The sequence below is a fragment of the Phalaenopsis equestris genome, unplaced genomic scaffold (assembly GCF_001263595.1).
Source record: "Phalaenopsis equestris unplaced genomic scaffold, ASM126359v1 Scaffold000002, whole genome shotgun sequence".
Classification (NCBI taxonomy): Eukaryota; Viridiplantae; Streptophyta; class Magnoliopsida; order Asparagales; family Orchidaceae; genus Phalaenopsis; species Phalaenopsis equestris.
In genome coordinates this window covers 43,276,097-43,294,556 of record NW_018164444.1, presented here as the reverse complement: position 1 = coordinate 43,294,556, position 18,460 = coordinate 43,276,097, and the positions used below count along the sequence as shown (strand labels likewise).

Sequence of the window (18,460 nt, the reverse complement as noted above, 5' to 3'; positions counted from 1 at the left end):
GTTAGCGGGTCAACCAAATTCTACCCAAAAAAATTAAATGGGTCAGAATTCTAGACCCGAAAGTTAATTAGATTGATCTGAACACTAACTTATTTAATTCAAATATGGTTGTGTTATCATATTAGACCAATTTTTTGCATCTTGATCCACACCAACGAAAAACATTGACTTGCTCCCTATTTTTCTCTTAATTAAAACCCTCACTAACGTAGAAGCGAAAAATTACAATTGGAGCTCATTATTACCAGCTTGAGAATATCCGTAACATGACGACAATGAAGAATTTGCAAGAGCCATTGATTTATGTCAAATCATTGTTCAAAAAGGTGTTTGACTCTTACGCCTAAAGGAGCACCTTGAACTGGGGCGCATTAAAAAAACCTCGAGGCTTAAAGCCTCAATGCCCTTGTTAGGCTTGCGACTTTCCCAATTGAAGCATACGCCTTGAGGCTTTTGAAGCAACATCTTGATCAAGTTATGCAAAAAAAGAATATTATATTATATACAATGTCTTAAAAAAGTCGAACGATAATTTAAGTATAATTACTTGATTATATTATTAACTTATTCTTTTGTTTTTAATTATATTAAATTTCATATTGATTGATATTAAGAAGAAAATTATAATAAATGAAAAAATGTTCAAATTGCAAATGAGATAGAATTAGATGATAATAAATATGATGATTATTTTGAAAAAAGATTAAAGCATAGATGAGGTTGCTATAAATCTTGAACTCCATGGAATATTTAAATTTTAATTAAATGTTTACCTAGAATCATATGTATAAAATAGTCAAACAAAAAGAAAAGAAAGTAAAGATTTAATTCAAGTAATGTGTACTAAAGATGAAAATCAAAAAGTGTTTTTCTTAAAGGAAGATATTCAACATACGTGAGTGAGCTATTTTGACAAATTTTTCAATATAATTTTTCAAAAATACGATCAACATTAGTGATCTTAATATCGTTAATAATAATAAAATGTTTTATTTTTACCGTCGCATTAGCAAAAAAAAAAGATGAAAAGACTTTAAAGCAAACCAAGGGTGGAAAATCAATAGAACATGATGATATCTTAATTGAAGTGTGGACATATTTAGAAGATTTAGGAGTTTATTGGCTTAGTAAAATCTTTAATTTTATTTTAAAAAATAAAAAAAATGTCTGAGGAGCGAAGGAAGAGTATTTTGATTCCATTTTTAAGAGTAAAAGGGAATCACAAGAGTGTGCAAATTATAGAGGAATTAAGTTGATATGTCATACTTTAAAATTATAAATGGTAATTGAACATAAGTTAAGGCGTGATACAAAGATTTCTTATAATCAGTTTGGATTTATGTCAGACAGGTCCACCATGGAAGTAATATATTTATTGAGAGGTTTGATGAAAAAGTACAGAGAGAGTAAGGAGGATCTACATAGGATTTTAGACTTAGAAAAATCTTACGAGAAGGTTCCAAGTGAAGTCCTTAAGTAAGGAGGATCTACATAGGATTTTAGACTTGGAAAAATCTTACGAGAAGGTTCCAAGTGAAGTCCTTTGGAGAGTTCTAAAGAAGAAAGCTGTTGATATGACTTATATTCAAGTCATTAAAGATATGTATACTACAGTTGTTACTTGTTTTTTAACAGAAGGAATGACAAAGTATTTTCTTATTTCAGTTGGATCACAACAGGGATTGGCTCTAAGCACATATTTTTTTGCTTTAATTATGGATGCTCTTATTAGACATTTATAGGAGGATGTACCTTGGTGTATATTTTTCACTAACGATATCCTTCTCATGGATAATACTAAAGAAAAAGTTCAAAAAGAAACTTGAATTATGGAGGACTACAAAGGAGTATAAAGGCCTTCATTTGGGTATATCTAAAATTGAATACTATGTAATGTAATTTTAGTAGTAGTAGCTCTAGTAGCAGAGTTGTAACTATCGGTGATCAAATCATTAAAAGGTGTGAACGTCGGGTCTATTGTTCAAATGATGGTGATATATATGGGAATGTTATTAAAAGAAGTTAAGTTGGTTGGTTGAAGTGGAGGAATGCATCGGGCCTACAAAATACTCCAATGAAAAACATGTTGACGAAGAATCTTAGCTGGAAGAGATAAATCATCGAAGCTCCTTAAATTTGATGCAAATTATTTCATATTTAAATCCTAACAAAGTATAAAAATTCAAGAAATTTATAAAATTTTAAAAATCAAAAGTGAATTTACCATTTGAAGCTAAAAGCAACATCTAACCAACCCCAACAATAATTTGTCAAGAATAACAATTTTAAAATAACCTCAGATCAATTAAATTTATTTGACCAGGAGGTTTTACTATCAAATAAAACTACAAAGGATATGTTAATTGGGACCCTCTGAATAAATAATTTGTCGTCAAATGGCACCGTTAAATTACAGTCACAATAAAAAACTACAAGTTCCCTAAAGACTCAAAAAACCACTTACTAGTGAATCATGAATTGCACTTAATAAGTTATCAAGTCATCTATTAACTAAAATCAACTTATAATTAGCCCATTAGACAAAGAGTAACATTAAATCTATATAATTCTCTTAAGTGATGCAACACAACACTGCTGACAAGAATCATTCGTCAAGTTATTGACTGCCTTCTTCAATTTAGTAAATCAAGGTTCATGATAACTCGAGACTAAGAAATCATGTGATTTTGATGAGTTTGTCATCATTCTGTCATCATATTCACTAAGCAAAGTGATATAACTTTTTTTCATTTGAAACAAAAAAATTTGTTGTCATATGCTAAATAATTGACACCTATCAACTAGACTTAATTGAAAGTCCTTTCTCATTAATAATATGAGTAACTAACTATAAGAGCCTACACATATGGGAAAACCTAGAACCAAATCCTAAAGACCTTTCAGAATGAGGGTGAAATCTCAGGGCAATGACTTATCTAAAATCTAACCTGTCTTCTAAATATTTGACCCAAAACTAAAAGACTCAAAAGAGCCGGGCACAAAATGTTAAGCTCACAACTATATGTGAATCAATGAAGATTGTCAATAAATCTACCTTCTCACAATCCAACTTTTAAGGTCATAGAGGATAACTACTCCTTTCATCACATCCTGAACACGAAGCTTGAAGTACCATGACAGAATCAAACAACCACTATGGAAAGCCATGTTAATTACCCAATAAATCTTAATCTAACTTGTTTTATTATTAATAATATTATTATCATACATATACTATTAAGATCCTTTTAAATCATCCTCCAAGGGGTAATCGAGTAATCAAACCTCAAACTTTCATTTATAATAATTGTAAGATACTATATGTACTTATAAGAACTTTAAAAAATATAATATTGCATTGATAAACATCAATTATAACTACATATACTTGTAAAAGGATGTCGCATCATGTTGGACTTTATATCACTTCTATCAACCAATTAATCCACAGGAGATTTCGAAGAAAATATTTATTAATTAATAATGTGAGTTATAGTATTTAACTTAGCGTGTAAATCATAGTTCTAAAATACTAATCCAAACAAAAAGAAAGCAATATGCCTCTTCATTATCATATTTGATTGTATGAGAACTTTCAAGTTTGGCTTTTATTTTAATAATAATTATGACTGTAAGCATTACATGTAAATCAAAGCTATAAACAATAATAGAATTATAACATTTAAATTAATCTCATAATTATGAATATGAAAGGAGCACATGATATTGTTACTATTAGTTTTTTTATGAATATTTAAAAAATCTATAATAGGAGTAACATCTAATTAAATCAATATGATACATCAACATCAATAATTTTTTTTTATTTTCCCACTTATCAAATAATCAAGTGATGGAAAGCAAAACTCTTTATGTGCAAGTAACAAACATCCTCAACTAGTATCATAAAATGGTGGCTCTATCTTCCAACATGCACATATAAGCACATATATGCATTCTTTTTTTTCTTTCTTTTTTGTTCATTTATCTTAGCATATATTATTTAATATTATCAAATATTTAGATTTCCATCCTTCATAATATATTACTTGTGTGGAGGAGTGATCCTGACTTTCTGGTACGATAGTATTACGATGTATGTGCGGTTAATTTCTTGATTATCTTTCTTTTATATTTCTTCCTTTCAACGGTGTCAAAAACTTGATTCCGAAGCAAGTAAGAGTACAGCTGTTATTGGGATACTACGCAAGTATGTGTATCGTTATCAAGTAATATAGGGTTTTTTAATTGAGCCTCGAAATATCGAACCCACGGGGAGAACTACAAACTTTTAAGAAGAAATTAGACAACAAATTTTACTTTGAAAAAGAGTCTTACTCAAACTATAGATATTATGGTAGGAATAAAAGTTCGATTCTTTTTCGATTCTTTTTTGTGATAATTGAAAATAAAGTAAATAACTAACTAAATTTAAATAGATTTTTGTAAGATAAAAGCAATACAAATAAAATATTTTTTCTTTATTATGAATCAGTAACAAATATAGGAATTCTATTGTGAAAGTATTGAAATTGTGTTATGTCAAATAGGGAAATTGTGTTATGTCAAATAGGAGTAATATTATTATTTACATGTTATGTCAAGTAGGATTAATATTATTATTTACCCTTACTAGAGAAGCTATAAAGAACATTTAAAGTTTGAATAGTCCTAAAGACATGCTAAGTAGAGAAGATACTAGCTCTCACTCTAGAGTTTCATCTTCTCCCTCCACCTGGGGGTTAACATCTCGTATCAAAACCTAAAATAATAGACCGAATTGGGGGTTTTAACCTGTCACTCTAAAGTCCTCTAACTCTAAACTCTTCAAAGTTTATTTTCATATTTATTTGCACTCAATCATATGAATTACGTTCTTATCCATACAATCTCATGTGATTCTAACATTAGTTGACTAAGACAATACCATCACGGATCTTACATGTTCTCACAATAAATTTTAACATCTCAATTAGTCAAATCAAAAAGTAAATAAAGTACAAGGACTAAAGCATCACAACTTATTTCAACATTGTAGATCAATATTTCACACAACTTCCATCCAACACTTAATTACTTATCATTTTAAGGAAAAATATAAAAAAAAATTACTTATAATTCATGAAGAAAACACAATAACGATTAAGTTTAAAAGTAGAAATCATGTAAAACACAAGAAGTCTAAATTAAAATCAAATATAGTTACAAAGATAAAACTTATCTCAAATTTCTCTTCACCAAACTCTTGAAGTTTCTTTGAATCTCTTCCTTTCTCTTACAACTCTCTTTCTTCCTCTAAGAATATCCTAACTCTTCTATGATGAAAGGGGCGAAAAGGGGGGGGAGGGGGTAATTCAATCCATTCCTTTCTCTTACAACTCTCTTTCTTCCTCTAAAAATATCCTAATTCTTCTATGATGAGAGGGGCGAAAAGGGGGGGGAGGGGGTAATTCAATCCAAGTCTTCATTTTCACACTTTTATTTTTACTCCAAATTTGATCATTTTTCAGTCATTTCATCGTTTTCATCTATTTAATTGTACATGAAAGTTGAAAGAAAACCACACAAATACATTCCATTAAAGCGCAGTATCTCAAAAATAGGTATACAAATGTGTACATAAATGTTATATATTTTAGATGTATCAAAGAGCTAAAACGTCCAACAGAATATGAAGTGAAACAACTTCAAAGACTTGAAATACCATATGCACAAGTTCTGTAAAAGCACTGAAATAAATAAAATGCCACATGAAAGGAGGCGATGTGGGAATGCTATTCACACCATTTCACCTGAGATATGATTTCTACTATTACATCCTAAATTTCAGGAACCAATTTTTTATAAGAATTAGAGATTGTAAAGAACCAAAGAGATAATTAATTATTTATAGGCATTACAATTAAAACTAATATATAAAAAATGAATAATGTTATAATTAATCAAGTTAATTGCAGTGAGTGAATTTGAAAATATAATAATAATAGCTAATTCATGTAAAAGATTTAACCTTAAGAGAAAATCAAATGGTAGAAGGTTTTGCCTTAATTAAATATTTTCATCAAAGCAAATAATAAGAAATAAAATATTAAAAATAACATTAATATAATTTTAAGTAAAAAACTTATATATATCAAAAATAAATAAAAAAACTGAATTTCATAGACATATGCAGTATAAATAATTATAAGATGCCTTAAGCATGTAAATAAAACAACATTTCAGGAATTAAGAAGAGGGTGCAGGGAGGGTGAGAGACAAAAAACAAAAAAGCAAACAAGTAGGTGGGAGGTGGGAGGGGGGGAACTATTGATGGGGCAAGAAGAGATCAAGCAGGCAAAGGCGAGAGAGCAGAAAACCATTTGAAATTGTTGAGTGGTGGAGCCTAGTCCACAAAATCAATTAATCAAAATTACTCCTCCCTTTTCAAGCATCGCCTAGATCCCGCCAAACTCCTTTCCGCAGTCCCGCCTTTTCTCCGCAAGCAGAATCGCGTTCCCGCATGAAGCTTCTCCGTTTCCTTAAATGGAGTTCTTTGGCTTGTTATAAAAAGCCTGCCAGAACTCATCCGAAGGCTTACCTCTCTTCAGCTAAAGCATGCAAAAAAAAGGAAATAAAAGGCTGCTCCCTTTTCTCTTTCCTTCAGTTTCTAACCAGGAAAAAGAAATCTTGTTTTTCTTTTTCTCTTTTTCTATTAATCTTCTGCAGTGGCTTTGGTAGAGAAGTGAGGAGAGAGAGAGAGAAAAAAAGAGAGGAAAGGAGAGAGAAAAAAAAAGCTTTTTATTATAAACATTCCTCCAAGTAATAAAATACTCTGCAGCTCTGTGGACGTAAGCAAATTCGTGAGTCACGTAAATATGTGTGTTATTTTCTGGTTTATAATTTTCGAACTGATTTTTCGTTTTATTGTCGTCGTTTTTCATAACAATTGATATCAGAGTCATGATTTCAGATCTAAGAAAGAACAATAGTCTGAGACGAAGTGAAGGTTTCAAGGATCAAGAAGTTCGGCCGCACGGATTTTAGTTACTGAATGATGCAGATATAGGACTACCTCTATGAGAAAAAACTTCATCTATCGTTTCTGAGAAAGCGACCGAAGGAAATTGATGAAACTAATTGGAATTTGTTGGATCAACAGGTTCTGGGGGTTATTCGATTAACTCTGTGAAGATATGTTGCCTACAACGTTATCAAGGAGAGGACGACTGTAGATCTCATGACAGTCTTATCAGGTATGTATGAAAAATCATCGACGAATACCAAAGTGCACTTGATAAAAAAGTTATTCAATTTAAAGATGGCGGAATGTGTCTGTCGTTCAGCATCTGAATGATTTCAATACCATCACAAATCAATTGTCGTCCGTTGAAATTAATTTTAATGATGAGATGTGTGCATTGAAATTGTTGGCTTCGGTGGCAAATAGATGAGAAACCATGAGGATGGTAGTTAGCAATTCTACAGATAAATCTAAGTTGAAATATGATGAAATTTGTGATTTGATTTTGGCTGAGAGGGGTCGCATAAAGAATTCTGGCAAAACCTCGGGTTCGAGCTCGGCACTAAATGTTGATTCTAGACGGAGATCACAAGGCAGACTCAAACAAAGGAAGCTCAAAATCAAAGCACATAGGCAATAGCAAGTCAAAGCTTGATCAGCAAGTAACCTGCTGGGACTGTGGCAAAGATGACTGCATAAAGAAGAAATGAAGAAATCTTAAGAAAACAGAGAATGTTAATGTTAATACTATAACTAAAGAAGTGCAGGATGCACTATTGCTTGCAGTTCATAAATATGTTGACGATTGGATGCTAAACTCAGGGGTTTCTTTTCATACATCTTCCCACAGAGAGTTAATGCGAAACTATGTTACAGCTAACTTTGGGAATGTGTACTCGGTTGATGGAGAAGCTTTGAACGTAGTGGGGATGGGAGATGTTGAAATTACACTCCCTAACAAGAATAAATGGATCTTGCAAAAAGTCAGACACATTCTTGAGCTAAAGAAAAATCTAATCTTTGTTGGGCAGCTCGATGAAGAAGAGCATTCAGTATTGTTTTCAGATAGCACTTGGAAGTTCACTAAAGAAGCACTGGTACTGGCTCGGGATAAGAAAACTGGTACATTGTATATGACTACTGGTTTAATTAACAGTGCTGATACTACAGTTGCAGAGAGCACAGCAGTCATGTGATATTGCAGGCTTTGACACATGAGTCGGACAGACATAAAAGAACTTCAGTCCAGAGGTAAGCTACCCGAATTGAAGTCAGCTGATCTCGACATGTATGAAAGTTGCATTATAAAAAACCAGAAGAAGGTCAGTTTCCTATAAAGTAGTAGAACGTCAAAGGCGGGAAAACTGAAACTTATATACACCGATGTGTGGGGACCTTCCCCAATGACATTTCTTGAAGTTTTTCGCTACTACGGCACATTCATAAATGACCACAGCAGAAAGCTATAGGTTTACTTTCTGAAGCATAAATCTGATGTATTTATTGTGTTCAAAACTTGAAAGGTCATGGTTGAGACAGAGACAGATCTAAAACTGAAATGTTTGAGGTCTGACAATGTTGGTGAGTATACAGATGGCGGGTTCAAGGAGTATTGTGCAACTCAGGGTATCAGAATGGAGAAGACCATTCCCTGGACACCACAACAACATGAAGCTACAAAGTGTATGAACAGGACCATCAATTAGTGTGTCAGGAGCATTTGATTGCACGCCGGACTATCACCAACTTTCTGGGCAGATGCGGTCAGCACTGCAGTTTACTTGATCAACAGAGAGTCATCCGTCCCACCAGACTGTGAACTACCTAAGGAGATTTAGAGCGGTAGAGAGATCAAATTTTCTCATCTTAAAACTTTTGACTGCCTTTCTTATGTTCTAATCAATCCTAATGCTCGTAGCAAGCTTGAGGCTAAGTCAAAGTAATGTTATTTCATTGGCTATGAAGACAAAGCATTTGGCTATTATTTTTGGGATGATTAGGATCGGAAGCGGAAGATTATCAGAAGCAGGACTGTGATATTAAATGAGAAGATGAAGTACAAGAACAAAGCTAGTATAAATTCTGAAACAGCTCCTCAAGAATCAGAGTTCGTAAGGTTTGACGATCTACCAGATGTCACAGTACAGGACAGAGATGTGAATGAAGAAGAGAGTGGGTCTGGGGCTCCCATCCCTATTATTCCGGAGCCAGATTCAGAGTCATTCACGACTCCAGCTACAGATCGCAGATCAGTCAGGAGCAGGCGTTCTCCACAACGTTACTTACCAACTTTGAACTACATCCTACTGACAAATTGTGGAGAAGCACAGAGCTATTAAGAAATATTGGCAGATGAGAATTCTAGCAAGTGACAGCTGACCATGAAAGAGGAGATGGATTCCCTATTGGTAAATCAGACATGAGAGCTGACAAAACTTCTCCCAGAGAAGAATACATTGCACAACAAGTGGGTGCACCGGGTGAAGACTGAGTTTGATCGTAGTAAGAGGTACAAGGCTAGACTTGTTGTACATGGCTAGACTTGTTGTAAAAGACTTTCAGCAGAGGCAGGTCATTGACTATTCTAATATCTTTTCTCCTGTGGTTAAGCTCACAACCATCAGAATGGTGTTGGTCATGGTTGCTACTGAAGATCTATTCCTTGAGCAGTTAGATATGAAGACAGTTTTTCTTCATGGAGATCTTGAAGAAGACATCTACATGCACCAGCCTGAGTGATTCGTGGTACAATGAAATGAATATTTAGTTTGCAAACTGAAGAAGAGTTTGTATGGCCTGAAGCAATCTCTAGACAGTGGTACCTAGACAGTGGTATAAGAAATTTAACAATTACATGCACAATGCGAGGTACAGCAGATGTCAGGCAGATCACTGTTGCTATCTCAGGTACTTTGACAACTCTTATATCATCCTACTATTGCATGTAGAAGATATGTTTATTGTAGGGGTCGATATTGATGAAATCAATAATCTGAAAAAGCAGATGTCAAAGCACTTTACAATGAAGGATTTAAGAGCTGCAAAGCAAATTCTTGGTATGAGAATTGTCAAAGTTCGAGTCAGAGGCACATTGAGGTTTTCAATATAGATAAGGCCAAACCAGTTAACACATGTTTGTGTAGTCACTTCAGACTCAGCAAAAATCAACCTCTCAAGTCAAAGGAGGAACGAGACTACATAAGTAAGGTTCCTACGCTTCAGCTATTGGTTCACTGATGTATATTATGGTTTGCACAATACCCACTAGAGCTCATGTAGTGGAGTTGTGAGCAGATACATGAGTAATCCAGAGAAGGAACATTGGGAAGTTGTGAAGTGGATCTTGAGATACCTAAGAGGCTCCTCAGAAATCTTCTTGTGTTTCTCAGGAAAGAGCTTGGAGGTACAAGGCTTTTTCGATGCATATTTAGCTGAAGACATTGACAGCAAGAAGAGAACTACAGGTTATATTTATACTCTTGGTGATATAACAGTGTCATGGGGCTCAAATTTACAGAAGACAGTTTCATTGTCCACAACAGAAGCTGAGTACATTGCAGTGTCAGAGGCTGGAAAGGAGATGATGTGGCTACAAAGTTTCTTGAAAAAATTCAGTAATGGGGTTCAAAGGGGCACTCTCTACAGTGACAGTCAGAGCGTTATATTCCTTGTCAGAATTTCAGCATTTCAATTCATAACCAAGCACATTCAGATCAGGTATCACTTCATACGATCATTGTTAGATGACAAAAAGTTACTACTTGAGAAAATTTATAGAAACAAGAACTATGTTGATATGTTGCAAAAGATGTTACACTTGAAAAATTGAAGTTATGCTAGATTTCAGTTGGTCTTCTAGCTTGAAGACAGGGGCTTAAGTTGCAGAGGTAGAGGATATCATGTTTGAAGAAAATACTTGAAAAATTGAAGTTATGCTAGACTTCAGTTGGTCTTCTAGCTTGAAGACAGGGGCTTGAGTTGCAGAGGTAGAGGATATCATGTTTGAAGAAAAAGGTGACACAACTAGTGGATAGAGCAGTCTGCATCTCAGTCTCCAAGTGGGAGAATTGTTGAGTGGTGGAGCCCGGTACACAAAATCAACTAATCAAAATTACTCCTTCCTTTTCAAGCATCGCATGGATCCCACCAAACTCCTCTCCGCGGTCCCGCCTTTCTCACGCGGAATCGCGTTCCCGCATGAAGCTTCCTTCGTGAAGCTTCTCCATTTCCTTAAATGGAGTTCTTTGGCTTGTTATAAAAAGCCTGCCAGAACTCATCCCAAGGCTTAACTCTCTTTGGCTGAAGCATGCAAAAGAAAAGGGGAAAGAAAAGGCTGCTCCCTTTCTCTTTCCTTCGGTTTTCAAACAGGGAAAAAGAAATCTTGTTTTCCTTTTTCTGTTAATCTTCTCACGTGGTTTTGGTAGAGAAGTGAGGAGAGAGAGGGGGGGAGGGAAAAAAAGAGGAAATGAGAGAAAAAAAATAGTTTTTTCTTATAAACGTCGATGGACTCAACGGTGTAATTCCTCGAAGTAATAAAATTCTTTACAGCTCCGTTGACGTAGTCAAATATGCCGAACCACGTAAATCTGTGTTATTTTCTGGTTTGCAATTTTCGATCTGATTTTTCGCTTTATTGTCGTTGTTTTCATTAATAGAAGCAAGATGGCAACAAGATGTGCATATGCATCTGAGCTTGTACATGAACACATTGAGCGTAAGAGCCACATGTCGTGTGTTTGTTTTGATTTGAGGAAGAGAAATTTGGAGTCATTCAATTTAGCTTGAAGCTAAGTAAATCCTAATCTAAACTTTCTCTTCTCTTTTTGCCAACATTAAAGTAATTTAAAACCCCAAATCTATGCATACTGAATAAGAAAATGAAGAAAGTTTTGTTTTAAAATTTAGAAGGTATGGTGCTCAGTTTAAACGAATAAAAAGTGAAATATTATCACTCTAAAAGATTTTAACCTGTAGAAAGAAATTTGAATATTAATATTTTTAAAGTGGTCATATTTAATTATGTAATTCTAAATATTATTGAGTGATTTAGGATAGATAATGTTAAACAAAATTAGAAAACTAAAAATGTAGAAAGGAAATAGAAATCTGAAATTTATTGGATAGCTAAGTTAATTATAGTTGAAATTGAAATTAAGAAATTAATATTCATAAAAGTTGAAATTTCACATACTTTTTGGATTGATCTTTTGCCTTTTGTCAAAGAGAAGAAGATATGGACATCCCTGGCCAATTTCAACATTTCAGACACACCAACAAAGTCCATTTTGTTGACCAAGCAAGTTTCAAATGATTTTAGCATATAATACGTCTCAATCCCAGTTTATGCAATACAACAATTATTACTCATCATTTATGTCATCATTGCCGCATTCAATCATGCCATAATATGAAGCAGATATGAAGGACAACAAAACGCACTACTCATTTGTATGTACATTGTTCTAAAGAAAATGGAAGAGCATAAGCTAAATGCACAATCTTCTAAATATGAATTTTGGTTGCTAGGTGTGCCTACCTTAGGAAATATTATAGATGGGGAAGGTATTTTTGCAGATCATTAAAATGTCAAAAAATTAATATATTGGCCAAAACTATCCAGTGTTCTTGAAGTTTAAAAGCTTAAAATTTTGTAAAAAATATTTTATAAAATTGTTTTGCCACTATCGAGTTAATATGATATCAAAAAATTACATTTAGATTCAGTATCTATTCTTACCGCCCTTCTAATAATGAGGTTATGGTGAATCATCACATCAGATTTGAGATGTATTTTGAAGCAAAATCATAAGATGGTGAACTATGCCGTTTGATACCTCAAGGTGCATGGAAAAAATTATCCTGCTGAGCTTGCAAAAATGAATTTTATATTGAAAACCTAATAAGACATTATCTCTGTGAAGCGTTATGTAATGCTTTTGTAAATAGAAGTGTTCAAAAAATTATTTTGCATTGCAAGAGTTGAACCTGAGGCCAAGATCTTGGTTAGAGTTTTAAAATGTTTATGATATACATATTCAATATCATCTTATGAAAATGAATGTATTTGTAGATGCTCTGAGCAAAAAGACTTGTATGAACGTAGTTTGGTTGATTATTCAAAATGAGTAGCTAATGCATGAAATGGAACAACTTCAATTAGAGGTCATAGGCCAAATACATTATTTTACTTTATAAGAATGTTAGAAGACCTCAAACCTATCTCAGAAGACTTTCAGCTCATAAATACAAGAAAGTTACAAAGCTCAAATCTTGATTAGGGAGGATTCTAATCCCACATGTACAAGACTTCGTAAGAGCACCTAAAACCTTTTCTCAAAACTTGTTCAACCCACAAGTATGTAACAAAGCACAAAGCTCAAGTATTTGCTCTTACTAAGTGTTGACCCATGTGTGTAAACTTGGAGAAAGAGTTCAAACTGAACCAAAGAGTTTTTCGATTCACAAGTATAAGTAGTAAAACATAATTAAAATTTTATATCAAGAGGAGGGTTCAAACCCCAAAAGGTTCCAAATCACATTGTCACTACAATACCATATACTTCCTTGTTGTGGGGGTCAAGCGAGTGGTAATTTTTAAATTTCATTAAAAAAGAGTCTGCCATTTGAGACATAATTTCATTGATTTGACGAATGGAAAAGAACTTTAATCTTAGAGTTTTCCTTCATGATGATTATGATTGTACAATCAATCAAAGTTAGTTGGATAAGGTCAATGATTGCTGTACAAAAAAATCAGCACAAACCTGGTGTGTTCATTGTAACGAGCATAACAGAAGTTTGCTGCATTTGGCATGTTACAACCCAGATGAGAACTGACATTCAAAGACAATAAGAAAAGAATGAAATTAACTGGTATTTTCTAAATTACTTTACAAAGAAAAGTTTACAATGTACTTCAGATTTAAAATTTATAAAAGGGAAGATCATTCTCAACATAGCAAGTCTATCCGTAGCTGAAAGCAAAGAAATTAAGGATACATTTCACCTGGATTCTTTTGTCAGATCCTACTCATCTCTAGGTTCTCCATTTGACAAAAAGATGTTACAGGTCCAGCAATTTTTTTCATGCATGCTGGGTCCCTGATTTATAGATTATGCTAGTTGCACCTATTGATTATTGAGCTTATTGAAATGGCTAAAATTTCCATATTAAACAAGGGCAAGCGTCAGAAAAATAAGAACTGCCCAGGAGCCTCTCTTAACCAGGCTTCTAGACCATCTTCTTTCAAAACTTAACCCAATGATTCCCATAAGCTATACCTTCTAACAATGAGTCTAGCTGCTTAACAATGTAGGCTAATAAAGATGTTCAAAGCTGGTTAGCATAGGGTGTTCTTTATGCTACAGACATATTCGAAGCAATTGTGCTTTATCCACTAAATAGTACTGTAATTTCACAGTGATGGTTGTTACTGTTTTAATCATGTTCAATCGCATCTTAATAAGAGATGCGCTGCTTGTTTGAACTTTTTGGTCCTCAGCTCATGTCAAATCGATGCAATCAAGCCAAATTTTTCATTCATTCCGAATTCTACCACTATTATAAGCGTCATTGTTGATAGCTAAATCTTACACTCACTAATGGTGACCAAAAGATGAAATGCATCCGCAACATTGGACATGATAAAGAGGTAAATCTCAGCACTTTTGATGAACCTTAAAAGTCCAAATCAATCAAATATGTTTTATGCTCTCGAGAGAAAATTTTCAATGTCCAAGTAATTTGCAAAAGAAGATGATGTAAAAATAAGCATAAAAAATAACTATTATTATTGCATCGACTAACAAAACATCAACAAAGAAATAACAACTAATGAAGAATGAACCACTACATGAGCAAAGACTATCCAAATCCAATATAAGAACAGGTAAAAGCTAAACTCAAGTACATAATACACTAAATGCTGTTGAAAACATCACTCATATGACAATAGTCCACCAAACAACTAGGTAAAACTGCTATAAGAAAAAAATTACGACAAATAAATTTTACGTTTTAAACACAATAAAGAACTCCTATTATTAAAGCATAAACGACAGTATAATATGAACAATAAAAGTTGTACAATTTACAATAAAATATAAGTATAATGAATTATCATCCCATCAAATTAGAATAGTATTGCATGGCATCAATGATTACAAGCATCAATTGTTTTAAAATAATTTATAATATGGTGATGTTCATAATCATTTATGTAAAAACAATAATCAATAGATTTCTATGCTAACATATCAATGTATAAACACCTCAAGAATATTAGTATATATCTAAATATCATTACTAAATCATCTATCATATCACTTTTATATGTACACTCATATTCATGTGCAAAACTACAATGGCGTACTGAGAGGCATATTCATGCGCAGAACTACAAAGGGGGCTTGGGGGCACTAAGAGCGCGTACCCAAGTGACTCCTCAATAAATTAAATTTAATAAAAGTATATATATATATATAATATTGTAACTATCATACCCTACCAAGCACACTACCATAATTTTGCAAGCCGTAACAATGATAAAGCCAAAGCTAGGGCTGCAAATGAACAGAGTCGAGGAGGAGCCTGTTGAGCTTAAGCTCATTTGTCAAGATGTTGTTTAAAGTCAACTCGATTCAGCCGAACTCATTTATTAATATGTCATTTGAGCTCGACTCCAGCTCTGTTCATATGAAAATTATCAAGCTTATTCATTTCACAAATAAATGATTCATGAGCTTTAGGGAATAGTATTCACCAAAACTTCTTCGAGCCCATTTACAAAAAACTACTTTAAGATCGGCTCAATTCAAGCTTTTGAGATATTATTCGTACCCGGTTCCTGTATCGAGGAGAGCCACCTGTAAATGAATACTAACTCGTTGAATGTTAATAAATCAAAATAATATATTTGAGATCATAAATTATTTTTACATTGAAAATAGTTTTCAAACACATAATAAAATCATACTCTTCTTGTTTGCACGCACATGTGGTGTTCCAAATGCATAAGCAGTTGAGCTATGCTTTTTAATATAAACGATAGTAATAATATGTTATTTTTTATGTGGGACTAATTGTATAGAGGGTAAACATTAACAGAAACCTTTCACGTGAAAACTACACATTAAAAAATCAACAAACAAAGAATGTGGTTCGCCAACATTTATATATTTTTTAAATTTTTTATTTTATTTTTTTACTTTAATTCTCCTTTCTCCCAAAGTATACTTGTATCGAATAAAAAAGCAATATTTTTTAAAAAATTTTGACCAAATTTAATTATTTTTATATTTAAAATACAAAAACTATTTTAAATTTTACATAATTTTTTTATTTGTTATTTCTTCTTTTTTAATTTAATTTTTTATTTGTAGGAGGATCTTTTTCTTCACTTCCTTTTTCTTTGTGTAAGAGAGAGTTCATCTATTCCATTCTTTTCCCCTCTTTGTAACACCCCGGGCCTGGAAGGTGCTACACCCTGGCATGACATTATGAAATGAAATAGATTAGTTTTGTATTTTCAAATAAAGACTTGCATTACAGATTAAAAATTTTATAAATTTTATTAATCATGAAAGTACAATGATATAACTTGGACTGAAAATAGAAATTTAATTGAATCAAAACATGCTGGACAACATGAAACAACTACCCAAACCAAATAAAAAAAATTAATAGCTAAAACAAAAAACTAAGAAAAAATACTAAACCTGCGAAACTATAACTAAAATGTTTGCTTCGGTGGAGACGGTTCTATTGGTGGCAGAATAGAACTTGTTATGTAAAAATCAAGAATGAGTTTAACAAAATCAATAAATAGCAACTATCTATTAAAGCGTAAATGACAAGGGGAATGGGGCATGCAGTATGAACAATAAGAAAGAATCACTAAGTGCATATGTAACACTAAAGACCAACAAGAGATTAGTAAATATCAAATATGCATATCATACAAAACATGCAATTATTTTCAATCAAATTTCTTATCATTTCACTTTTATTTATATTTACATGGACGGTTTTAATAGACATCCCGAAACCGGAAAGGTAAAATACCAACCCAAGGAACATGGAGTCGTCATTCTATTAGGTCGTTGGCCCTGCTAAAAAAATTCCAAAAGGGTTCTACCCACCCCAGCAAAACAGGGCATGATGAAATGAAATAAACTTGTTTTATATTTTCAAATAAAGACGTATTGCAATAAAAAAAATGTGAAATTTATTAATTGTGAATGTTCAATGATACAACTTTAACTGAAAATAGAAATTTAGCTGAATTAAAACATAACATGAAACAATTAACCAGACCTAGCAAAAAAAATACAATAGCTAAAACAAAAACTAAGGAAAATTATCAAAACTGGGAAACTATAACTAAAAAGCTTGCTCCGGTGGAGATGATCCTACTGGTGGCATAACAGAACTTGTTATGCAAAAATTAAGAATGATATTGACAAAATTAGTAGATAACAGTTATCTATTAAAGCATAGATGGCAAGGGGAACGGGGCATGCAGATGGACAAGTAAAAAATAATCACTAGTTGCATATATAACACTGTAAGACCAAAAAGTGATGAGAAAATATCAAATATTCATATCATATGAAACATGCAATTATTTTCAATCATTTTTATTATTTCACTTTCATTTATATTTACATAGTCAATTTTAATAGACGCCCTGAAACTAAGAAGATCAAATATCAACCCAAAGAAAATCGACGGTTTCCCGTAGAGTCATTACTTTGTGGGCCCGTCAGCCCAGCTAGCCAAAATTCAAAAAGATTTTACCAACCTACATACCATCACACACAAACATGCAAATTTATTTTCACTGGTATAATATGTAAGATGTATATAATTTTACAAAGGCTTATGATATAACATAAATCCACATGCAGATTTATAGAATGCAAGAATATGAAAACACTATAATTACAGGATTATTCAAATATACAGCAATAAATTAAGGCAATTGGTAATTTCATCATAAACAATACAATAAGCTTGAGTGCAACATTATAATTGAAGTAGCAAGAGCAGGACTGGCAAAACATAACAATTGATTTGATTCTACTACAATTAACAAAGAATAACGCCCCTAACTAGGAATGGTGTGTTTATCCTCTAATAGGTAGTTACCATCTGCTTGCCTTAAATCCTAGGTTAAGGAAACCGGCTCTCAATGCAGAAACCGTTATACTTCTACGAATTCGACAGCTTGACGAGTCATCCACAATTTAAATAATTATCAAATTAGCATTATTTATTTACTAAATTAAGTGCAATCAAATGACCCTTCTTATTATCATCGTTACTATTAAATTATTATTATAGTATTGTAAAATAAAGAATGGTAAATTAACCCAAGAAAACTCATTCAAGCTTATAAGTTCTTAAATTATGTTTTCCATGTGCTTGCCTTAAATCCTAGGTTAAGGAAACCGGCT

At 32.7% G+C, this 18,460-nt stretch overlaps 1 long non-coding RNA gene across 1 annotated transcript in view; it reads right to left on the bottom strand.

Annotated features, from left to right (window-relative positions):
* Positions 1–15,914, bottom strand: part of LOC110039526 — a 33,163-nt gene extending 17,249 nt beyond the window's left edge. The window contains exons 1-2 of the long non-coding RNA XR_002295534.1: positions 15,766–15,914; positions 13,768–13,836 (exon numbers count right to left, since the gene is read on the bottom strand). This is a non-coding gene — a long non-coding RNA (uncharacterized LOC110039526). The remainder of the gene's footprint in view (positions 1–13,767; positions 13,837–15,765) is intronic.
* Between the last annotated feature and the right edge of the window lie 2,546 nt (positions 15,915–18,460).